Below are 6,793 nucleotides of genomic sequence, written 5' to 3'. Positions count from 1 at the left end.
TGATTTTTATTTAAAAACAAAAAATATCAAGATAAAAATAAATCATTAAGCACTTTTGAAGACAAAATAATAGGAAGGATGTGCTTATAAAATTTTTTTTTAAAAAAGCTTTGAAACGTAAGAAAAAATTCAACAAAAAGAAATATAATGAGTTGTGTATGGTGTGTGCAGACGGTGGTTTAACAAGTCCCAACCAAAAATATATATTTTTTAAAGAAAATGAGAATACATTTATTTAAAAATTGAGAAAGATGTCAAGATAAATATAAACCATTAAACACTTTTTTGAAAATATAGATAAATAATAGGAAGTGCAAAGATGTGCTTATATTTTTAAAAAGCCTTAAAATGTAAGAAAAAAATCAACAAAAAAAAACAAGATAAAAAAGAGAGAGAATGCAGTAAATTATATATGAGCTAAGTGCATAACTGTTTCATCAAGTCATATATCAAGAAATCATTTTTTTAAGGAAAATAAAAGATGAATTTAATTTAAAAATTGAGAAAGATATGAGCACTTTTTAAAGGCACATTTAAACTATTAACATCTTTCATAAATGATGAACCTCATTTAAAAATTGAGAAAGATACCAATAAAAATACAAGGAAAAAATATATAAGCAAAAAAAAAGAGATAAATAAAAGGAAGGGCAAAGTTTGAAAAGATGTGATTATATTTAAAAAAATAAAATTTAAGAAAATTAAAATCAACAAAGAACAAGGAAAAAAGGAGAAAGAATGCAAAGAGTTATGCATGCTGTCTGCGCATACATGATTAAAAAGCCCCACATAGAAAATATTTATTTTTAAAGAAAATACTTTAAATGCATGATAATATCGTAAATTTTTTTAAGAATAGAATATAGTCACTCTTCATAAATGATGAATTTTATTTAAAAATTGAGAAAGATACAGATAAAACTGTCAAGCAACAAGCATTTATTGAAGACATATTTAAGCAAAATAAAAATATATATAGATAAATAATAGAAAGTGCAAAGATTAAAAGATGTACTATGTTTAAAAAAAGATTGAAATGAAAGAAGATCAACAAAAAGAAGAAGAAAAAGAGAAAAAATGTAATGAGTTATAAATAGTTTGTGTGCATTTTCATCAAGCCCCTCATCCCAAATACATTTTTTTAAATTATTAAAAAATTGAGAAAGATATCAAGAAAAATATAAATCACTAAGCACCTTTTAAAGACATATTTAAGCTAAATAAAAAAATCAAGTATAGGCAAAAAATAGAGATAAATAATAAGAAATGCAAAAATAAAAAAGACGGGCTTAGAAGATCCAAAAAAATAAAAAAGATGGGCTTATATTTAAAAAATGCTTCAAAATGTAAGGGGAAAAAAAATCAACAATGAACAAGGCAAAAAGGAGAAAGAATGCAATAAGTTATATATGTTGTGTGTGCATGCAGGCTTCTGCAAGTCCCACGTAAAAAATATTTATTTTTAAATAAAATATTTTAAATGCTTCATGATATGATACATTTTTTATGAATATATGAGGAATTTTATTTAAAAATTGAAAAGATATAAAAAAATATAAAACAATAACCATTTCTTGAAAACATATTTGTGCCAAATAAAAAATCAAGTTTAAACAAAAAACATATAGACAAAGCACTTTTTCAAGACATGTTTAATCGAAAGATGAGCTTATATTTAAAAAAATACAAAAGCTTTAAAAATCGCCAAAAATATCAATAAAAATGATGAATTTTATTTTAAAATTGATGATCTTCATAAATGATTATCTTATTTAAAATTTGAGAAAGATATCAATAAAAATGTAAAGCAATATGTATTTTTGAAGATATATTTAAACTGAATAAGAAAATAAAGTTTAAAACAAAAATATAAATATAGAATAGCAAGTGAAAAGATTAAAAAGATGTTCTTATATTTAAAAAAATTAAAATGAATGAAAACAATAAAGAAATAGAATTAGGAAAAAAAAGATAAAGAATGTAATGAGTTATACATGGTGGTGTGCATGGAGGTTTCAACAAGTCCCATGTCAAAATATTTTTTTTTTAAAGAAAATGAAATGACTTCTATATAAAAGTTGAGAAAGATATGAATAAAAATGTAAAGCAATAAGCTCTTTTTAAAGACATATTTAAACTAAAAAAAAATCAAAGTACAGACAAAAGATAGAAACAAGTAATAGGAAGTATAAAGATTAAAATATGTACTTATATTTAAAAAAAATCTTTAAAAATGTAAGTAAAAAAAATCAACAAAAAGCTGGGGGAAAAAAGAGAGAGAATATAACAAATTATATAAGTGGTGTGTGCAGAGTGATTTTGTCAAGTCCCATATCAAAAATTATATTTTTAAAGAAAATAAAAGATGACTTTAATTTAAAAATTGAGAAAGATATCAAGAAAAATATAAAACATTAAGCAATTTTTGAAAACATATTTAAGCTAAATAAAAAAATCAATTTTAAACAAAAAATATAGAAAAATAATAGGAAGTGGAAAGAAAATAAGATGCAAGGAATATGATGAGGAAAAATAGAGAAAGAATGCATTGAGTCATATACAGTATATGTATATGAAGGTTTCAACAAACCCTCAAAAAATATTTGTTTTTAATGAGATGACTTTTATTTAAAAATTGACAAAGATATCAAGATAAATATGAAAGTATTAAGCACTTTTTGAAGATATATTTAAGCTAAATAAAAAAATCAAGTATAAAAAAAATAGAAATGAGTAATAGTAAGTGCAAAGATTAAAGAGATGTACTTGTGGGTTAGATAAGCTGTGTGTGCATGCATGTTTCCTCAAGTCCCACACAAAAAAATTTATTTTGAAGAAAATACTTTAATTTTTTGATAATATAATACATTTTTATCAATATATGACTAACAATAACATTTTTTATAAATGATGAATTTTATTTAAAAATTAAGAAAGATATCAATAAAAATATAAAGCAATAAGCATTCTTTGAAGACACTTAAACTAAATAAAAAATCAAGTTTATAACAAAAATATAGATAACGAATAGGCAATTTAAAGAATAAAGAGATGTGCTTATTTGAAAAAACAAACTTTAAAGTGAAGGAAAATAGTCAACAAATATAATGTGGAAAAATAGGAAAAGAATGCAATGAGTTATACATAGCGTATATGCATGGAGATTTCAACAAGTCCCACATCAAAAATATTTTTTTAATGAGATGACTTTTATTTAAAAATTGAGAAAGACATCAAGATAAATATAAAAGCATTAAACACTTTTTGAAGACATAATTAAGTTAAATGAAAAAATCAAGTATTGACAAAAAAAAATAGAAATGAGTAACAATATGTGCAAAGATTAAAAAAATGTTCTTATATTAAAAAAAATTTAAAATACAAGCAAAAAATCAAGAAAAGAAGAAAAAGAATGTAATGAGTTTTATGTATATAGTGTATGCATTCTTGTTTCCTCAAGTGCCACATGAAAAATATATATTTCTAAAGAAAATACTTTAAATGCTTGATAATATCATACTTTTGTAAGAATATAAGATTAACATTTTTCATAAACAATTAATTTTATTTAAAAAATGAGAAAGGTATAAATAAAAATGTAAAAACATAAGCATTTTTTTAGACATATTTAAGTTAAATAAAAAATAATTTTAAATAAAATATATATACATAAATAATAGGAAGCGCAAAGATTAAAAGACGTGCTTATATTTAAAAAAAAACTTTGAAATGAATTAAAAAATAACAAGAAGCAGGAGGAAAAAAAAGAGAAAAGATAGAATGAGTTATATATGGTATGTGTGCACGGCAATTTCATCAAGTCATAGATCAAAAAATTATTTTTTAGAAGAAAATAAAAGATGACTTTAATTTAAAAATTGAGAAAGATGTTTATGCTAAACAGATAAATAAAAAAATCAAGTTTAAAAAAATATAATTTATATGTTTTTAGATTGACTTTTATTTAAAAATTGAGAAAGATATCAAGAAAAATAATATTTTCTGACTGAGAAATTCCTTGTTCTTAGATTGAGAAAAAAAGTGAACAACAATACAACATGATGGATGGCTAACAGTATCAAAAATATGATAAAACCACTCAACAAAGAATTAAAGTAACCATCATTTGGAAACTATATATCATAAAACCACTCGACAAAGAAATTAAAGTAACCATCATTTGGAAACTATATATCATAAAACCACTCGACAAAGAAATTAAAGTAACCATCATTTGGAAACTATATATCATAAAATGTTAGAACAGTAGGAGCTTTTGATCACAAGAAATCACAAGTAATGTTGGCATCAAATTAAGACCTACCTAAAGGCCATTACTTACAATCTAACATTGATGTTGACTAGAAAAATGCGTAATCCAAGTTATACCTACATTCACTCTCACACGATCCATCTAGATAAATATATGATAAATTCACTTATAGCAATTCACAATATCACATATGTGATGAAACTACTTTCTTCATAACAGACGAAACATCCTTTTGGAGCAATCTATGGTATGATGTTAGAACACCAGGGCTCTAGTACATATACGCATCCCACTAGTACTATTGGAGTTAAATCAACACCTAGCTATCCCCTCCTAAGTCCTTAATATATATGTTATATTTGCTAGCACACTTTCCTCAAATCCATTTAATCAAAGCGTGAAATTCTAAACATAAAAGCATTAACAGAGTCTCCACTCAATCATTAACAAGGTGACGCTCGGAGGTAAAAATGTGCACTTAAACTTTAAAAGAAAAGGAGATCAGCAGAAATTTAAGGAATAGTATACCTCGATACGGGAAGTGGCATTTTGACAAAACTGGAGAAGCGACGCAATGTTATGCCCTAATCTGCCTCGCCACCGCCATCTTTTGCTGCCGCTTTGTTGATTTCACCAATTCGTGACCCAATTCTGAAATCAAACCAGAAACATGACTAAAATTTCTAGATTGAGGAAAATAAAATCAGAAAAAAACTAATAATAAGCGACATCATACCTTCAAGCCCTTAAAGAATTGTGGGAAGAAAAAGAAGCACTTGGAGGAGTGTAAGCCTAGACAGAAAGAGTCAAAGAGAGATAAAGAGCACCGTCTGCTACACTAATGTGTGAGAGAGCAATAAAAAACAAAGTTATAAGGCCTGAAATCATTTTTTGATTCCAGAAAGCCCTTCTTCGATGTCTCTGAGACTCTTCTTTGTGCTTTGCTCTCTTCCCTCAAGCTTCGACTGATCGATTCGACGCTATCTTCACTCTCCAGTCTCCACTCTTCCTATCTGCTACTTTTTGCGACTGCGACCTGCAAGACGCCGTCTTGATTTTTCACTACTCTGATCTTGATTTGTAATTTCCTCTCCAATCTTCATCGTGATCCTTCATTTGTGGGAAGAATAACAAGAGTGAAGAAAGACAGACCAAAAGGCAGAGCAAAGAGACGGAACCAGCGAAGAATTTTAAGAAACTGGGGAATAGAGAGAAGAAAAGAAGGTCTGGCGAGTCCTGTAGTTAAAATGCGCTGTTGCGTGTCTCTTACGGTTTGGTCACAAAAAATAAAAAATTAATTGATTGTCAATTTCGTAATGTCTTGTTTTGCGGTACCCTGGGATTTCCTTTTTTTTAATCATGCTATTAAATATTTTAATTATGTTTATGTAATATTTTTATTAGCATGCTGTGTTTTTTATACCTTTGTTTATCTTTTTTTTTAATTTATTTAACACAGCTATTATTATATACACATATATAATATTTTTATTTAATTATTACATTATAAATTTAACCAATTGAACCGTACAAATTCTGACATTTTTGGAAACAGAAAACGGGAAGAAGAGTGACGGTTTCATTAAATTAAATGAGAAAAAAAAGTTAATCATTTTTTTATCGTTGATGCATTAAATTCACACCCTGCTTTAATGCTCTCCGTGAATTGGGAATATAATCAAAAATAACCGTTGAGGGATTCTGCTATAATGAATGAAATGTTTGTTATGATATGCTTGGCAACTGAAAATATTTTGTTGTTCATAAATAATATTAAGGGTAAATGACACTTAAATACCTATATGATAATTTTATTCAAACAAATTTAATATATAAATTAAATCCATTATGTCTTAACTACTATTTTTAAATAATGCAATTAAAATCCCACATTCACTTGCCAAAAAAATGATTTTGTAAAAAATAAATTATCTTTACAAGTTTTACATCTGAATACATTTTTAAAATATTGTTTGAAAGATATATCATTAAAGAGTACTCTTAAATGTATAATTATAAAAAAGAAATGAATTTTATTTTATTAAATTTTGTCATACAGGTGGCCAAAAAATTTGTTATGCAAGACTTTACTTGTTAAAACAATATAAAACTTTAATACGAGGAATAAATTACATAATAAAAAATGTAATTTTATACATTAAATAATATGTCTAAAAATTGTAAGTAATATGAAATTTGATATGTTGAAAAAAAAAATACAAGTACTATTCTGTCTATGAAGTGGAAACGCAAATTTCTATATAATGTATTGATATTAACATTTCTGGATTTGAAGTTTTGAACGGTTGATCTGAGCCCCACCAAAGTTCAGCGTCTTTTAATTACACTGTACACTTAATGCAAAAAAAAAAAAACCTTGTTCGCGCCTCTACTATTATATCATAAATGGCAAGAGAAAAAAAAAGGACATATATTAGGAAAGAAAATCGAATCCGGTGTGATCTATTCATCCGCCCATCTCGGATCTCAAGCAAGAGAATCTATGTGGGAGAGAGCTGA

This window comes from Prosopis cineraria, unplaced genomic scaffold (genome assembly GCF_029017545.1).
Source record: "Prosopis cineraria cultivar Desert tree isolate PC_DT_omini unplaced genomic scaffold, ASM2901754v1 PC8, whole genome shotgun sequence".
Lineage (NCBI taxonomy): Eukaryota > Viridiplantae > Streptophyta > Magnoliopsida > Fabales > Fabaceae > Prosopis > Prosopis cineraria.
The sequence above is the reverse complement of the archived record's forward strand: the minus strand, read 5'-3'. Positions refer to the sequence as shown.